The sequence below is a fragment of the Haliotis rubra genome, unplaced genomic scaffold (genome assembly GCF_003918875.1).
Source record: "Haliotis rubra isolate DU_JTF1 unplaced genomic scaffold, ASM391887v1 Scf134, whole genome shotgun sequence".
NCBI lineage: Eukaryota > Metazoa > Mollusca > Gastropoda > Lepetellida > Haliotidae > Haliotis > Haliotis rubra.
In genome coordinates this window covers 821067-839141 of record NW_025765270.1, presented here as the reverse complement: position 1 = coordinate 839141, position 18075 = coordinate 821067, and the positions used below count along the sequence as shown (strand labels likewise).

At 42.4% G+C, this 18075-nt stretch overlaps 1 long non-coding RNA gene across 1 annotated transcript; it reads right to left on the bottom strand.

Annotated features, from left to right (window-relative positions):
• Positions 1 to 204: 204 nt before the first annotated feature.
• Positions 205 to 11093, bottom strand: LOC124267835. Its single transcript, XR_006896141.1, has 3 exons — positions 11026 to 11093; positions 6783 to 6788; positions 205 to 216 (listed from the first exon to the last, which is right to left on the bottom strand). It is a non-coding gene; the product is annotated as an uncharacterized LOC124267835 (long non-coding RNA).
• Between the last annotated feature and the right edge of the window lie 6982 nt (positions 11094 to 18075).

Genomic DNA, 18075 nt, shown 5'->3' with positions numbered 1-18075 from the left:
TTCACACAACAACGCACCACGATTTATAGCCGCCAAGGAAGCAGATTTCCCAGGCTGAACCACATACTCAAACAATTCTAAGAAATCAGGATGTGTGTATTCTCAGGAACTGGGGATTCAAGTCAGATATCTTTGCCAATGTAAAACATATATATAAGCCAATACTGATTACAGACATAAGAGACTGATTTTTCGCAAATTTTTACTGTAACACTTCTAAGTAATCTAAAACTTTAACTTTAAATCTCCAGAAATCAAGAAATTAACTTTAAAAATATTAAATGCATCACTCCTATGATACAACTTAAATTACATTGCATCATATGTTTATAAGAAAGTAATCAAACAGATCACCATATGTTTAATACATGTGCACAATTCAGTTGACTGATTGTAAAAATAAATTGTACTGTTATGGAAGAAATCTAAATACATGTATGGTGATATGTAACATATCCCACTTAACATCGAATGTTGGCTGATGTTTCGGGGTTCAGCCCACATTCTTTTGAAAAAACCCAGAATGTAATGGTGGACCCAGTTGAAAAAGGGCTCAAATACTTTCATTTTATTTGCATAAACAAAAACAAATGGTCTTGCTGATGGTAAAACTTCAAACTATGCAGACACCCCTCCTCTTGTCACTGCCCCATCTTTCTGGTACTTCACTTATCTCTGAAGCTTTAACACCAGTATACTCTTCACATCATTCTGTCTTGTGTAACAGGATGGATGACTTGAACACTGAATAATCTATATCTCACAAGACATACTTGCTACACAAGCTACTGCACTTCCTTCCTAGATTGTCAACATAAATATATACCTAGTACAAAGACTACCGACAGCAGGTGCCCCTTCTAACCCCTTCTAATATACACCATATAGTACATGACATGCACTAGAAATGTATTATCAACCCACTGAGTACATGTATAACAACAACGTAATACATGGAAAACATTCTTCACTGTAAACCATCCCTAAAAGTAATTTAGTTCAAATCAATTTTCAAATTTACAAAGTTCTGCATCAAAGGTTTATGTTTATACAAAGAAGGCAGGCAACTGTTAAACTCAGCTGCCGGGGATAAACTGGATTATACACTGATGGGCTCGGCCGAGTATGGACCAGTACATGGGTATAACAGCCCGTATCCCACTGTATGTAATAAGGCACTAATGGTTACGGTGAACGCCTGGTGCCTTAACTCAACACAGTAGTTGTTCAATGAACGGAACCAGCAAGGAGTAAGAGGGCCTCCTGCAATATCATGTCAGATCATTCATCTTTATCAGCATCTGTTTGAAACATTTCTGCATACTTTCAAAAACAGGAAGTTTTAACTTGCCTAAAAAATATTGTTATCTTGGCAAAGATATTTGTGGACGAGTGGGCGATATCCTAATGATCTGCCTGATATAACTACATATAATATATAATCATTTATTTGCATAAGAGTATAACAAACATTAGATATTAATATCAAGATAATGACCAATAATCAGGTTCAAAACCATTACTAGTTAAAACGTACACTGAAAGTGTTTTTCATTAGATCACATGGCCGTACAGTGTTGCAGGGTGTACCACATGTGCAAGCTAAGCGTATTTCCGACATTTCCCGGAGTTGAAGCTAAGGCAATATACATCTCCAGGCTGTCCCACTAAGCATCCTGTAATGACGAAGCCATACTCCCCTGCCACAATGCAGAATAATAAATATTTTCCTTACAATTTATGAGGAGCTGAAATTCCACATACAAAAAGCATCCTTCCAAATCCCTACTACGGGCTATAAAATAAGACTGGTATAGAGGACACACTTGTTATTCCATCCTTGCCTGAGAGTACCGTGGTAAAATAGTTTATAGCATGATCACCATCAACATTCAATATGATCACCATAGCATCACTGATATTATAATAAATCTTCAGAGTTTGCGAGCCAGTCACTGGTCCAGAGCCTAAGTCCTGACAAGTGTCCAGTAAGTGTACCATGAAGACTGACTGACTGAGTTTAGTTTTACGCCGCTTTTAGCAATATTCCAGCAATATCACGGCTGGGGACACCATAAATGGGCTTAACATATTGTGCCCATGTGGGGAATCGAACCTGGGTCTTCGGCGTGACGAGCCAACGCTTTAACCACTAGGCTACCCCACCGCCCCTCACTCATATGATGCTAAATCGGCTTGAGTGTCGATTGTGTGGCATGCTGCTGCTTAAACTGGGTGTTGGAACCCGGTCGGAGTTTAAGACACAGATAATCATGGTCCATTTGTTTCCTTTAGAGCACAAGCTAGGATACCGAATTACCGAATGGGCTTCACACATTGTGCCCATGTGGGGAATCGAACCCGGGTCTTCGCCGTGACGAGCGAACGCTTTAACCACTAGGCTACCCCACCGCCTCCGTACCATGAAGAAGTCAATACCGACACGAAATCTACAGGAAGTGTTATCATGGACAAAGTTCAGCAAAACAAATTGAGGCGAAATGTGGTTCAAGATTACAGCACTTATATAGGGACGTGCATGCATGTGCATGTGTGTGGCTGCTCTAGTCTGGGTGAATGCCAATTTTATAATGCTATCCCACTGAGAAACAGAACACTGACCCCAAGCCAAACCAGTCTCATTTATCCTCTCAATGTCATTGTCAGGCAGGGTAACATCAAGTACCACTACCAGGGATCAAACCACTGACATCAGGCTCTCAGGGCAGACACTGCATCCACTGAACTGATGTAGACAATGGAGTGAGTGAGTGAGTTGGGTTTTACGCTGATTTTAGAAATATTCCAGCAATATCATGATGTGGACACCAGAAATAGGCTTCACACATTGTCAGCATGGTAGACAGTGGAGGAAACAGACTTCATTATCTTAGGCAGTGACTGTATGCACAGATTGTGAGCAGTATTTAACTTTTGCAACCTAGGAATTACTGCAAGTAGAATTTTGTCTTTTACGTTATCCTTGGGTGAAGTAGACAGTGGAGGAGACAGACTCCATTACCACTGATTGATTATCAGCGTACAGATCGTGAAGCAGTATTTGACTTTTGTACATTACTTTCATGCAACCTAGGAATTACAGCAAGTAGAATTTTGTCTTTTACGTTATCCTTGGGTGAAGGTCTGAGACCAGTATGACAAAGAAAGGCAACTGGGGCCTGCATCCAGACCCACATACTTGACGTCAACATGCAGAACACCAGCGAGAACATCTGTTGTTCACATAAACCTGGCCAAGTGTCAAGAACTCCGGACAAGTAGATATCTCGACAGGCCACTTGCTGTAGGACAGGTGAATATTTTGACTTTGTCCCCCTCCCAAAGCTATAAAGAAAAGTATTGAAAGTCAAGGCTGACAATGATGCATCAACTTTCATAGTGCCTGATTCAACACAGTGTTGGAAACTAAGCATGAAAGTCAAGAGGTCCTTGCCATAAGCTCCGGGCTACAAAACTTTAGGATCTGTAGATTCTAATACTCTGGCAAGAAATCTTAGTACGAGTTTATAATATTACCTCAGATAAGGAAATAAATACTAAGTCTAGCCGTATGTCAATATGTGGGTGACTTTAAAATTGTTTTTTCGTGGGCAATAATCAAGCAATATCACAGCCTGGAACACAGGAAATTGTCTTCACATATTTTATCGGTAATCAAACCGGTTTCGGTATTGTGAACAAACACCTTAACCATATGTCTACCAGCACTCATGCACCTTGTTCATTTGGCAGTCTTCAGGCACACAGTTAAATGTGAATAGACAGTTGGATACACTGAAGCACTGAGACAAGTATAATTACCTCGACAATGTGACCATATCCCTTATCGCTGCACCATTACAGCTCAGCGATGATGCTGATACAGAAATCACTAAAGATTGACTGTTTCAGACTCCAGTATTTTGGGCGGTGGGGTAGCCCAGTGGTTAAAGCATTCGCTCATCATGCCAAAGAAACAGGTTCGATTCCCCACATGGGTACAATGTGTGAAGCCCATTGCTGGTGTCAATCCCACTGATGTTGATTGAATATTATTAAAAGTGTCAAAGTCACTCACTCACTCTAGTATTTACTGGTTAGCATCATGTGGATGGAGGAATATCGCTGAGTGTGGCGTTATACAACAAACACATTACGCTACTGTTTCTATCACTTAATCTCAAACTAGTTACAGTCTACTGGTTTTAAAGATGAATGAGTTTGAGAAAGGAATCACATGCTTTCACATCTGTATCAGCAGCATATTTGTATATCCTGACATGTCTTTGTGATTATGTAAATGTTTATTACCTAGGTTTTGAATACAGCATTGTTATACAACACTGTCAGTCTATTTGTGGTTACCAGACAGTGAAAACATACAAACTCATAGCCAGCATGTAATGGCTGCAGCCATAACTGACAGGTGATGTAATGCATCTTTAATTTCCACTTATCACCTTCACACCTATTGCCCACACCCCTCTTCAAGGTCTTAATTCTGAAAAACATTCTCACCCAAACCATGCAGGTAAATAAGCCTCATTTATTAACGGTTATTCACCCTATTCAAGATGGGCGAGTTATTTCATCTTTATCTATTTGTGATTCATGGCGTATTGAGACTGTTAAAAAATGATGCATTGACATCATGGGTTGTGTCATTATTGCTTACGGAATGTAAACACGATAACCTAGAGTACAGAAATAGCACTGTGGTCGTCAACATATTTAAACATATCAAAGGGGTGTAACAAATAGTTTTACACGAGTGTCTTGGTGGCAAGTAGGTTACAGTAAGTAAATTAATGCTATAAGCATGAAATCAGCTTGACAATAACCGTATGTGCCAATTACATCTTTGGGCCTCTCATTATCTACCTGAGGACCCTTCTTTCCCCTGGTTAAGAAAGTCTCCAACATAATTATTTATGTTATTACGGTCTGGCTCGATACAGCACCAGTGATGCTGTCATCATACCCTGAAGCAAAGAGGACCCCTTCTTTCCATGACCGGAACCAATGTAAATGATTATGTTTGGACGTCTGGCTCGATATGGACTCGTATTCGGCGCTGATGCTGTGTCATCATGTGTTGCTGCTTGTGATATCGGTAACTTGTTTGTTTCTCCTAGACGACAACTTTCCCACAGACATCATACGTGGGAAAACTACTGAATATGGAGTATGTAACAAATAGCATATCGTGGTATGGAACTAATTTATCTGAATAAGCATTTTCCTTTCTCAAACGCCATGCATGTCTGATCAAGAAGATACATATAATTATGACTAAAGTAGATTTTAAAAAATACTGTTTTTAAGTTAACTATTGTCAAAGGTATCACCACAAAATTTTAAGATAAGAATACAATACGATATAAAGAAACACAACCTACTTGGGCCAGACAGTAATTTACATGAATCAGACATGCACCAGTGGTTTATTTCACTCTGCAGACACCATTCAGAGTATATCGGTATTATCTCACATTTGAAGGTATAAAAATGACATTTAATTCAGCAACTTACTGTGAATGAAAAAAATAAGTTTGCAGACTAAACAAGCCTCTATCCAGGAAAGCACCTGTTAGCCATTAAGTAGCCCTTATCAACAGTTGCTTTTAATGAATTGGTTACATTTAATTCGTTCCCACAAAACTGTACTGTAAACAGAATATACCCACCAGTGCATTGTGGAATATTGCCTATTCATCTCGAGTGAACACCTACATCGGGGCCTTAGCATGCTTAGGGTACTCAGCCATATCAATGTCTATTTAATATGAGACTGGGTAAAACTGCAAGCTTGTCGTTTCTTCTTTAAGCAAGATTCTGTACGTTCAGTACACGGGACACAGGAAAGCTAGCGTAATGGATTCAGTGTGGGCAACTTTCAAATATGGAGAACTGCTCTATCTGGGCCAACCACAAGCTGAACATGTGCTGTACACACTCAACAGGTACAGGTTCTGGAAGGTCCTTCTTGACAGAATTTCATCTTTTTACTTTTACTGGTAGTTTTGAATAGAAACAACATCCATGTATGTAAAATGTATGTACCTTTTCCAATCATGAAATGAATTCATTAACATTGCATAGAATTACAGAGCACTAGTCTAGTGCTCACTGTTGATTGTCTGAATGCACTATTGAGTCTAATTATCACCTTGTTTATTGTGGAGTGGTCCAATACACCAACTTCAATTAAGATAGTGGAGATAATGACAGTACTTTTCTATAGCGTGTTATTCAACATGGGATAACAGTGTGATACCATTGTTATCCCCACAATGGTGTAATCCTGCAACAAAGTTCCTTCCATGCAACAATGTAACCAAACAAACTGTTATACAATACTAGCTGATAAGAACATGTGATAACACTTTTATATTACCCATTTTAGTCTGGGAACGTTTGACTCTTTTAAAGAAAATGTTACAGCATTATCTTTCACAAGGAAACCGGAATCTTTGATTAATGAAACCTGAACATTTTACAAAACTTTCACGAATTTATTTCGTTCTCAAAGTACTTTTTCATCACTCATATAAATTGCAGTAAATGAAGCATAAAATGCAGTAAATGAAGCGAAAAATACAGTTCAATCGTGAACTTTTGTACTCTTTATATGTACTGCAGTAGCCCGGGTCAAGTCTCCAGGAGTTTCGTCTGTTTAATATTAAAACACTATTCAAGAAATAACATGTGAAAAGTCAACCCTGCACCGCCAGTGGGATTTCACCAGTAGAAAAGTATATTGATCAAATACAATAGGATACTTACACCTTGTTCGGCGATTGCCCATCCAGCAAAAAACACAGTCGCTATAAATAAAGTCCTCACTCCACACAGCCCCTGTATAAGGTTCGCCATAGGGACTTCTCTCGCCACTGCCAGTGGACTTCTGCACGATATCCTAACTAAACCGATCTCCCTCCCGATGCAAAGGTAACACACTCTTTAGAAAGAATATGTCATCCGCATCGCATGCAGGCGTTTAGCTACCTCCACAAATCTCACTGTCTAACTCTTCCAGTCAAACAGCGAAAAAGAGTATAGCCTCTCCTCTTAGCCCGTCAGTGGGGGATAATCCAGTGAGTTCACTGGTCTGAGGTGGGAGTGAATGAACCGCCGTGCCGCCCTCGTACTGAGGGGGGTATTTCCTTAGGATCTAATCGTCCTATGAGACAAAACGACTTAGTCATGCATACATTACAGTGCAGGGCTGAGGGGAAACAGTTTCCCTCATTGTGCGACACTATGGGCATTGTTTATTCACGAATGGCGTAGTTTGACAAGTATTTAGCCCTTGTGCGGAAGGGGTGTGGGCAATTCCTTCAACAGCCAGATTTCCAAACCAAGACAGGAGGAGATGGTATTTTGTGGCTCGTCTGCAGCCGCTATTCTGGATTTCGCACCTTCTCTCCAGTTACCAAAGCACCGCCAGCTCCCTAGAAAATCATATACATTCCCGTGCAAGTCTTTCGTCTCGCTTTACGGCCCAACTAACATTGGGTGTGAAGGGTTTCTTAAGAAGACATTTCTTCGCAAACTATAGCAGTTTAAGATTTTCGAACATCAACAATTATCTTGGAGTGGATTTTCACAGCATGCCCCTTGTCAGCAACTTCTAGTGTCTGAAATGAATCCTTATTTCACTGAAAATGAGTTACTGAATTACCTAAACTGCAATATCTAGACTTGCCAAATATTATAGACTTGCTTGGCTTTCCAGGATATTATTGTTTCAGGGTCTGCATGACAGACAAAGCAACTTTGAAATATGTAGGCCTATTTGCTGCCGTTTGTGGAAATAACAACGCTGTAAATGTTTATCATCGTTCATTGTGCTTGTAATTTTATAGCACTCATTTTGATTCATGAATCATAATGCTTCACGGTCCCTGAATTATTTTTTCAAAGCATAACAATGAAAGCTCTGAACACAAGCAAAAGTATATTTTATTGAAAGTTATTCAGTTTTCTCGGCGGCAGTATTCATTGTGTAAGTTCAAACGCGCGTCCGTTGTCAGGAAGGAAATGTGGAGGTAGCGAGACCAGGGGCACACAACACTCTGTCGACATGACAAGTTATGTAATCTTATGTATGACTTGATTGTCTGTCTAATAAGACGCATGGCTTGACACTTGTCACTAAATAAAATGGGATTGGCTCTGCAGTCAAAACAGTAGTAGTTTATCGTGATGATGCTCTGTACGCGATAGCTACATGGACTATATATACAGGTATATATCACGGGTTATGCTCTGTACGCCATAGCTACATGGACTATATATATATGGTATATATCACGGGTTATGCTCTGTGCGCGATAGCTACATGGACAATCTACGGGTGTATACCACGAGTTATGCTCTGTACGCCATAGCTACATGGACAATCTACGGGTGTATACCACGAGTTATGCTCTGTACGCCAAAGCTACATGGACTATATATATAGGTATATATCACGGGTTATGCTCTGTGCGCGATAGCTACATGGACAATCTACGGGTGTATACCACGAGTTATGCTCTGTACACGATAGCTATATGGACAATATACGGGTATATATCACGGGTTATGCTCTGTACGCAACAGCTACATGGACAATATACGGGTGTATACCACGAGTTATGCTCTGTACGCGATAGCTACATGGACTATATATACGGGTGTATACCGCGAGTTATGCTCTGTACGCCAAAGCTACATGGACAATATACGGGTGTATACCACGAGTTATGCTCTGTACGCCATAGCTACATGGACAATATACGGGTGTATACCACGCGTTATGCTCTGTACGTGCCAGATACATGGACAATATACGGGTGTATACCACGCGTTATGCTCTGTACGCCATAGCTACATGGACAATATACGGGTGTATACCACGAGTTATGCTCTGCACGCGATGGCTATATGGACAATATACGGGTGTATACCACGAGTTATGCTCTGCACGCGATGGCTACATGGACAATATACGGGTGTATACCACGAGTTATGCTCTGTACGCCATAGCTACATGGACAATATACGGGTGTATACCACGAGTTATGCTCTGTACGCCATAGCTACATGGACAATCTACGGGTGTATACCACGAGTTATGCTCTGTACGCCATAGCTACATGGACAATATACGGGTGTATACCACGAGTTATGCTCTGTACGCCATAGCTACATGGACAATATATACGGGTGTATACCACGAGTTATGCTCTGTACGCCAAAGCTACATGGACAATATACGGGTGTATACCACGAGTTATGCTCTGTACGCCATAGCTACATGGACAATATACGGGTGTATACCACGAGTTATGCTCTGTACGCGATAGCTACATGAACAATCTAAGGGTGTATACCACGAGTTATGCTCTGGACGCGATAGCTACATGGACAATCTACGGGTGTATACCACGAGTTATGCTCTGTACGCCATAGCTACATGGACAATATACGGGTGTATACCACGAGTTATGCTCTGTACGCCATAGCTACATGGACAATATACGGGTGTATACCACGAGTTATGCTCTGTACGCCATAGCTACATGGACAATATATACGGGTGTATACCACGAGTTATGCTCTGTACGCCATAGCTACATGGACAATATATACGGGTGTATACCACGAGTTATGCTCTGTACGCCATAGCTACATGGACAATATATACGGGTGTATACCACGAGTTATGCTCTGCACGCGATAGCTACATGGACTATATATACGGGTATATATCACGGGTTATGCTCTATACGCAGTAACTACATGGACAATATATACGGGTATATATCACGGGTTATGCTCTGCACGCGACAGCTACATGGACAATCTACGGGTGTATACAATGAGTTATGCTCTGCACGCGACAGCTACATGGACAATATACGGGTGTATACAATGAGTTATGCTCTGCACGCGACAGCTACATGGACAATATACGGGTATATATCACGGGTTATGCTCTATACGCAGTAACTACATCGAAAATATACGGATGTATACCACGAGTTGTGCTCTCTACGTGACAGATACATGGACAATATATGGTGCTAACAATTCTTGATCCATAATATGGGCAGACATGGGATTCGAACCCACTGTTGCAGCTCTCGAGCATGCCCAAGGTACACAGCTCTAGGTCAGAAATTGTTGCGCTTATGACAACCAGCCAACCTCAACCGCCTCAGGGATACGGGAACTAATATTCTTTGGTTCAATTTTTTCATCGTCGAACAGTGAATAGGGTTTGGTGAAAGTAAAATTAATTAATATTCCAAACATGACATTCCCGTCCTATACTTCCTGAGTGATGTCATGTCTCACACACGGGGATGAAACATCATTTGTCCGGTAGGTATATCGGTGTATTGTGGTATAATAATAGCCCAGCATCTTTACAAAAGGCAGGCCAAGCTGCTTGTGGATACGTACACAAGGCGTATATTATGCGAGGTGTTGTAACACGACAGCAGCGGAAATGGATGCATATGAAAGTTACACACTGTAGGCGGATCCAGAGATGCGAGGCTGGCCGGACTGACCTGCTTAGAGCCAATGTCGTTTTACGCCGCATTCAGCCATATCCCAGCGGTTTATGGACATAATGTGTGGACGAGTTGGGTTTAACGCCATTTGAACGTCATTTAAGTTCCATAAACAATATCCCGATTCTATGAACAGTATTCCGGTTTGTGAAATGTATTTCTGTTCAATTAACAATGTGTCGAAGTGATCAAAAGGTCGTAAACATTTAACATTTTGATGAAATCTTGAAAGGGAGTATGCTTCTGAAAACAATCAATTGGAGACATAATTATCTCGAACGTGTATTTGTAATTGCGATCGTGGGTTGCTATCACACCTAAGGGACGCAACTCTCACATAGAAATGCGCTGCCATAGACGACATGGTCGCGATCCAGGGCCCCGTTTCACAAAGCTCTCGTAAGCCTTAGATCTCGTAATTTCCCTCGTAGCATTCGTACTCCCTATGTTGCAGTACAGGAGGTACGAATGCTCCGAGAAAAGTTACGAGATCTTAGGCTTACGAGAGCTTTGTGAAACGGGGCCCAGGCTATAGTGAAACCACGACACACAGACAGACACGTTTCACGTGGTAACCACGTTTTTTCCATTTGTTTGGTCCCAGTACGACACAGGCACTGGAGGATTATTAGTACTGAAGTCTGACTGGACTTGTTTGGTGTTCGTTAACTACGCATTCAACACTATTGCAGCTATATTACGATAGTCTGTAAATAATGAAGTACGGACCAGACAATCCAATGATTGATGTCAGGGTACGATGACAAGCTATAAACAAAGTCACCGATTCTGATCACTCCGACCATTTGGTCGCCTCTCTTGACCAGCTTATGTCTGAGGGGGCTGTACCCGGAATGTCCCTGTGGACATGCATGGAGGAAACCTAATCTCAACAAATATAGGGCCCGTAAGTAGGCCACGGCACTTTGCGAGACCTTAGTACTTCCGGTGACAAGCAACGTTTCATACCTTTTCGAATGGTCTCATGGTTGTCAGTTGACGGTATGAAACCGATATTCCTTGCAGGAATAACCATCCCCTAATAAAACTATTGCGATTGTCAACAGCTGTGACAGCCATGCATGGTTGTACACCTTGTCCGGTCTAGTAAAGTCATATTTGAACCAGAACTGGGCCCTTGTTCTCGAAACGTTCGTAGCCCTGAGAATTCTTAACTTTGATCGTAGCCAATATATTAAGAATGGGCTTAAGAAGTTCGTAGGGCTACGAACGTTTCGAGAATAGCGTGGCTGGTTCTTGAATGTACGGTTTTCACCTGACATCTGGTACTAGAAGTACGCTGGGCCCCGTCTCGCATATCGCAAGTTGGCGCGCGCAAAAGGAGCCGGGAACCAGCTTATTACCGCAAGTTGCGCATTGCGAGACTTAATTACAGGCCCTATCAGATGTAAATTGTGGGTGTTTATATGTTCATTCAACATGGCGACGGTCTGTAAATAATCGAGTCAGCATCAGACAATCCAGTGATCATCCGGTAGTCGCTTTAAACGTCAAGCATAGGTTCCTGGACACCAATTAAAACCCGGAATCCACACGGGCACCTGCATGGGTGACCACCTGAACATGCCACATATATACATTCAGTATTAGATCGTACCCAGAGGAACAGTTTGGTTTGTGTGACCCAAGCCCCGTTCACAAAAGATAAACGGGACCCATGCATATTGACACGCTTTAGACTCAAATCACCCTCTCACAGTTATTGTAAGACAATGTGTTTTTGTATGGAACCATCTTAGCGCTGATATCATTTTGTGAACTGAACCATTGTTGGTAGAGATGGAATCCTATTTCCGATGATATGAGTGAGATTAGTTTTACCCCTGTCTCGGCAATATTCCAGCTTTGTTACTGGGCACCCTACAAATGGGCCTCCCACGCTGTACCAATGTGGGGTACCAATGTGGGTACCAATGTGGGTACCCGGGTCTTCGTTTAACTCATTCATCCCCTCACAGAATCTACTGTTTCCTGTGTATTGCCTGGGCAGATTGAGTGAATGCTGTTGAAAGCCGTACCCGACAATATTCCATCCACCTCACGACTGCCTGTAAATAGTCGAGTCTTGGCCAGAGAAACCAGTATTGATCGATGATGTGGACGGTGACACGATATGAACTACAGCGTACGCCACCGTAGTGTACGTCATCGTGGACATACGACATGAACTACAGTGTACGTCATCGTGGACGGTGATACGACATGAACTACAGCGTACGCCACCGTGGACGATGACACGACATGATGCCAAGCCAGTCAACCCAAGTCTCTTTATTCGACTCTAACGATAGATGTGTATACTTGGGATCCTCTCCTGTGTCCAGTCGGGTCTGTCTCGAGGGAGAGCTCTCTATCTGCCGTGTCACAACAGACGTCTGTTTGATCAGTGTCTAACAACCTAACACCAACCTGACCTTACATTAGCACTGTTCAGTGGCTGTAAAATACTTTAAGTCCTTATGTCATGGCGAGAAGGGTTGATAGGTAGAATCCGGCGTCTGTGTGCCCTGGAAGAAGTCTGGTGTCTCACACTGTCACGTAGGTGCGGATTATACCTGTGACGAACCAATCACCCGTGATGTGCGAGCAAATATTATAACGCTTATAGGTCTAACGACCAGTTACCTGTGTCAGGTGCGTGTCACAGATAGAAAGTGATCCTGACCGTGTGCACTCCAGGGCGGGCACGGACAGGGAGCACAGTTGGCTTCACACACAGAATGAACTGGTGGAAATAGTTGGCAACAATTCAGGAATATCACAGACATTATTCAGGCCTGAAGTATGCCTAAGTTTCGATTAACAAACAAATAATTTGATTCATTATTCATTAATAACATTAAAATGAAAACGTTTGTTAAAACTTTCAGGGTATCAACTGTTTGTACGACAATAGTCTTGACTTTTCTGATTTTTTAGAATTAAAAAACGTTAAATTACTTGTTCAGATTGTTCAAATTTTATTTAGAAGTTCTCCATCTTTCAGAGAGAATGGTTACAGCGCTGAAGCAGTGACGGAAACTGTTTCCCCAACAACATATCCACTTTGTTCATGAAATCCATAAAGCTATTTGGGATTTACCCAAAACGTTTTGTTTGAACATATGACAGCCATTTAGCACAAAACAACCCAAGATCAAAAATGTGCCAGTTGACGTTCACTTACAGGGCTAGACATGTCCTTCTGTTAGCCCAGGGTATAACAACAGCACCCCTTAAACACCCCCTATTGATGTAGACGCTACCCCTATTACTGTACCCTCCCATAACTGGCCGCGGCAGCACGCCCTGTATGACCTCGTATTCACCAGCATCTACTCGGGCGTCTCGGTCAACTGTTAAGCCTTGAGGTCTGAGATATGTTTGTTGTGAAAGTAAGAGCGACCAAACGGGGTCTTGCCAGGAGAAAAGCCCACTGAACGAGATATAAACCTCCTTATGTCTCGTTTGAGTGACAAACGAGTCAATAAAGAGTACATTGTGTACGTACGTGCGATAAATTCGTAATATGGCGTTGAGGTTTGCCATCCTTTGCGTGGAGTTGCCCTCCCTTGGTTCAAGGTTTTAAAACGAATGAAGTTTGAATTGGTCCTGGCTGTCTGAAAGAGTGGATAATAGTGAATATTATTGTCTTCTGATTTGTCATGTTTAACATTATCTGTATCTCGACTGGAATTAAGTTCAACTGATTTCTTTGCAATTTCTCATCAAACGTGATGAAAGATTATTTTTTTTGTTTTATTCTAAAATTACAAGTCGGTTGCATATGAAGAGGCAGAAAGCTTGGCGCAAAGGCATGGCTGTTACTTAAACCGCTCCTATGCCGTTTATACACGCTAGATATATTTTAAAAACTATTTCCATCAACGACGTTAGAGACACCGTCCCTCCTTCCCGGAGTCCGTGAGATATGCGTGGGTGCCCACTCCGCTGACATTTACAGCAAAAACTGGTTCATCTCGGGAGCCCTGACCGTTAGGTCGGATGTAACGGTTGATCGACGGGTGTGTTTGGGCGATTGTTTCAGTCAGCACATGAAACGGTACTGACGGGAGATGGGGTGACGTAACGTCGGCGTAAGCTTCATTTACCTTTCAGAGCTACGTGTATGCACGTGTGTGTGCGTGCTGGGGTGTAACTTCTTCTACTAGTACCACCCCCAAAAGATACCATGCCGCACTTTAACATGGATGCTCCACATAATCACAGTATACTGACCCCAAGCCGTTCTGTCTGGTTTTATCCCCCTGTTAACCAAGCAGGTTGACAACAAACACCATCTTTGAACGCCTGTTTGTATAAGGAGGTGGGGATCGAACCACCCAACAGCAGCTCCCCGGACAGACACTCTATCCACTAGACTATGAAGGCGGTCGAGTTCGCAGTCAACGCGAATCATCACTGCATGCATATCGTTTACCGTTACCATGAATGTAAACAGGAGGTGAGCATGGTCACCCAACAGTCAATGACATCCAATGACATCACTGCGAATCATCACTGCATGCATATCGTATACCGTTACCATGAACGTAAACAGGCGGTGGGGATCGAACCACCCAACAGCAGCTCCCCGGACAGACACTCTATCCACTAGACTATGAGGGCGGTCGAGTTCGCAGTCAACGCGAAACAGCACTGCATGCATATCGTATACCGTTACCATGAACGTAAACAGGAATGGTGAACATGGTTCAAACCGATCGTAGTTTGTGAAATGGCAACCGTAATGATGGAGGTGTGGGGCGGGAGGTCGTGCATTAAGACGAAGTATAATGTTAAGTTAGTCTTGGACACAGTATTCACTCTTAGGAATTCGCGGGTAAATCTAGCAGGTAAATTCGCGGGTACATCTAGCAGGTAAATTTCGCGGGTACATCTAGCAGGTAAATTCGCGGGTACATCTAGCAGGTAAATTCGCGGGTAAATCTAGCAGGTAAATCTAGCAGGTAAATTCGCGGGTAAATCTAGCAGGTAAATTCGCGGGTACATCTAGCAGGTAAATTCGCGGGTACATCTAGCAGGTAAATTCGCGGGTACATCTAGCAGGTAAATTCGCGGGTAAATCTAGCAGGTAAATTCGCGGGTACATCTAGCAGGTAAATTCGCGGGTAAATCTAGCAGGTAAATTCGCGGGTACATCTCGCAGATAATAAATATCTTAGCTCGTCATACCGAAGATCCGGTTTTATTCCCAACAATACAAAAATCCAATTAATTTGGAAAGATTGCTAAGTGGCATAAAACTATATATTTTCTAACCCCCTGTGTCCCGATCCACTTAGCTTTCAAACGTTACGACCTGTCGTAACTCAATAGTTTATCATAGGCTTACGACCTGTCGTATGTCGCACGACCTGTCTACGAATGCTTTGAGGACCGGGACCCAGGGCTTTGTCGCATACGATGCTTTGTGGATCGATTATGTAAAACGTGTCATGTTTGTTTGTTTTTTTAATAATGTATCATGACCCTCATAAAGAACATTTAAAAAATCAATAAACCGTTATCAGTAAAATATGGTAAATAAACACATATAAAAATACTAAGAAATGTTATCATGAGGTTCTGTGATTCCTGTCAACTGCGCCAAAACGCAACATTCCAGTCGTGTTTACCTGTGGAGGGGTCGGACATCTCGCTGTTACCCTTGCATATCCTAGGGCCAGGCTCTCCGTAGTTAACAGTACAAGTAGAGTTGTTTGAATGCGTCGAGTGCCATCACTCGCCCTTTGGCGGACTAGAATATTTCCAAAATCCCCAGGAAAAAAAACGCGTCATTGTAAACGCAGTCGAAAATCCGCAACTGCAGTTTGAACCTCATCGTTCGACCCGAAACGCGGTATTCAAAATCTTTAACTTGGATAAGCCAACATGTTAGATTTCATTCTTAACTGGGATATTTGCTGACTGGATCAACGCATTAGGCAGAGATTTGTCCTCGCTCGCTGCTGCAGTTCTCTCTGTTGATACAACTGTAAAAGGCAACAGAAAGAGTACTGGTTCAATTTGGGATTTTTTTGACAGACCTTGTTTCGTTTAAAATGTATTTTTAAGTCATCTGCTCCGCTGACGGTTAGCCTTTCACCTTTATATTCATTGTGTCTGGTGTACAGGATCTGCTGTAATCACACAAGGGACATAACTCACATCTTTACTTCTCTTACACGTTTTGAAGACCTTGAAGAGAAGTTGTACAGTGTCTTCGTATTTCACTCATATGACCGACTGACTGAGATCAGTTTTACGCCGCTTTTAGCAATATTCCAGCAATATCACGGCGGGGGACACCAGAAATGGGCTTAACATATTGTGCCCATGTGGGGACTCGAACCCGGGTCTTCGGCGTGACGAGCCAACGCTTTAACCACTAGGCTACCCCACCGCCCCTCACTCATATGATGCTAAATCGGCTTGAGTGTCGATTGTGTGGCATGCTGCTGCTTAAACTGGGTGTTGGAGCCCGGTCGGAGTTTAAGACACGGATAATCATGGTCCATTTGTTTCCTTTAGAGTACAAGCTAGGATACCGAATTAAGAGTCGCGAGTAAGTGAGGGAGTTGGGTTTTACGCCACTTTCAACAATAGCCCAGCAATACCACAGCAGAACACACAAGAACTGGGCGTGACACAGTGAAACCATAAGGAGAGTGAAAGCCGGACAAACGAACGCTTTATCCACTAGGCTACCCCACCGATCCTGGCTCAAGTTAGACTAAGTATTGTTGATGAATATGAGTTTAAATGACTCTCTTGTGTTCATCTTTTAATGCAAGCTGAAGAAAATATAAACTCTTCAAAATGCCTGTTAAGTGTGCTTGTGTATGAGTTTATTAGTCTTGATGTGAAAATGGCATGGGATTCGTGCAGTATTATCGAGAGATACTCTGTGTGTGAGTGAGTGAGTTAGCCTATAAACAAACAAACAGTATTAGACCAGTGGTTGATACTACGAACCATCACCGTCGATGTCCTACAGCACGCAGCCGGCCAGATCAATACTGTTACTCACCACCTGATCATTGTCTTCCCATCGTACAAACACGGGACTCCGGGTGTTTATCGTGATCCCTACCAAGATCACGTCTTCAAAGGAAGCCATTGGTCGATACCTACAAGGGCTGGGAGCCCTAAAGTAACACGTGATCTAAATACATGTACGTCGCAATGAAATTCCTTCCTTTATTACACCAGTGTAATAACTGACGTGTTATATCTGACAATACACTTCCTCAGTGAAATACAGATTATATCCGGGGTTCAAACGATCAGTGTGATATCTACCACAGCATCAAGGACGTATCTCCCATAGCAAGGACTTACAGGCAGGAAACATCCATGACGTTAAACCTGTGTAATAACAGAACCGAAGTATAGCAATGAACAGCGGGTGGAAAGTGCGCTCGCTGGCCACCCTGCCTTGCCGGTCCCCTAAACGCTGCAGTCGTCTATGGTTGACACAATGCGCTTTTCTTGCGACTGATCT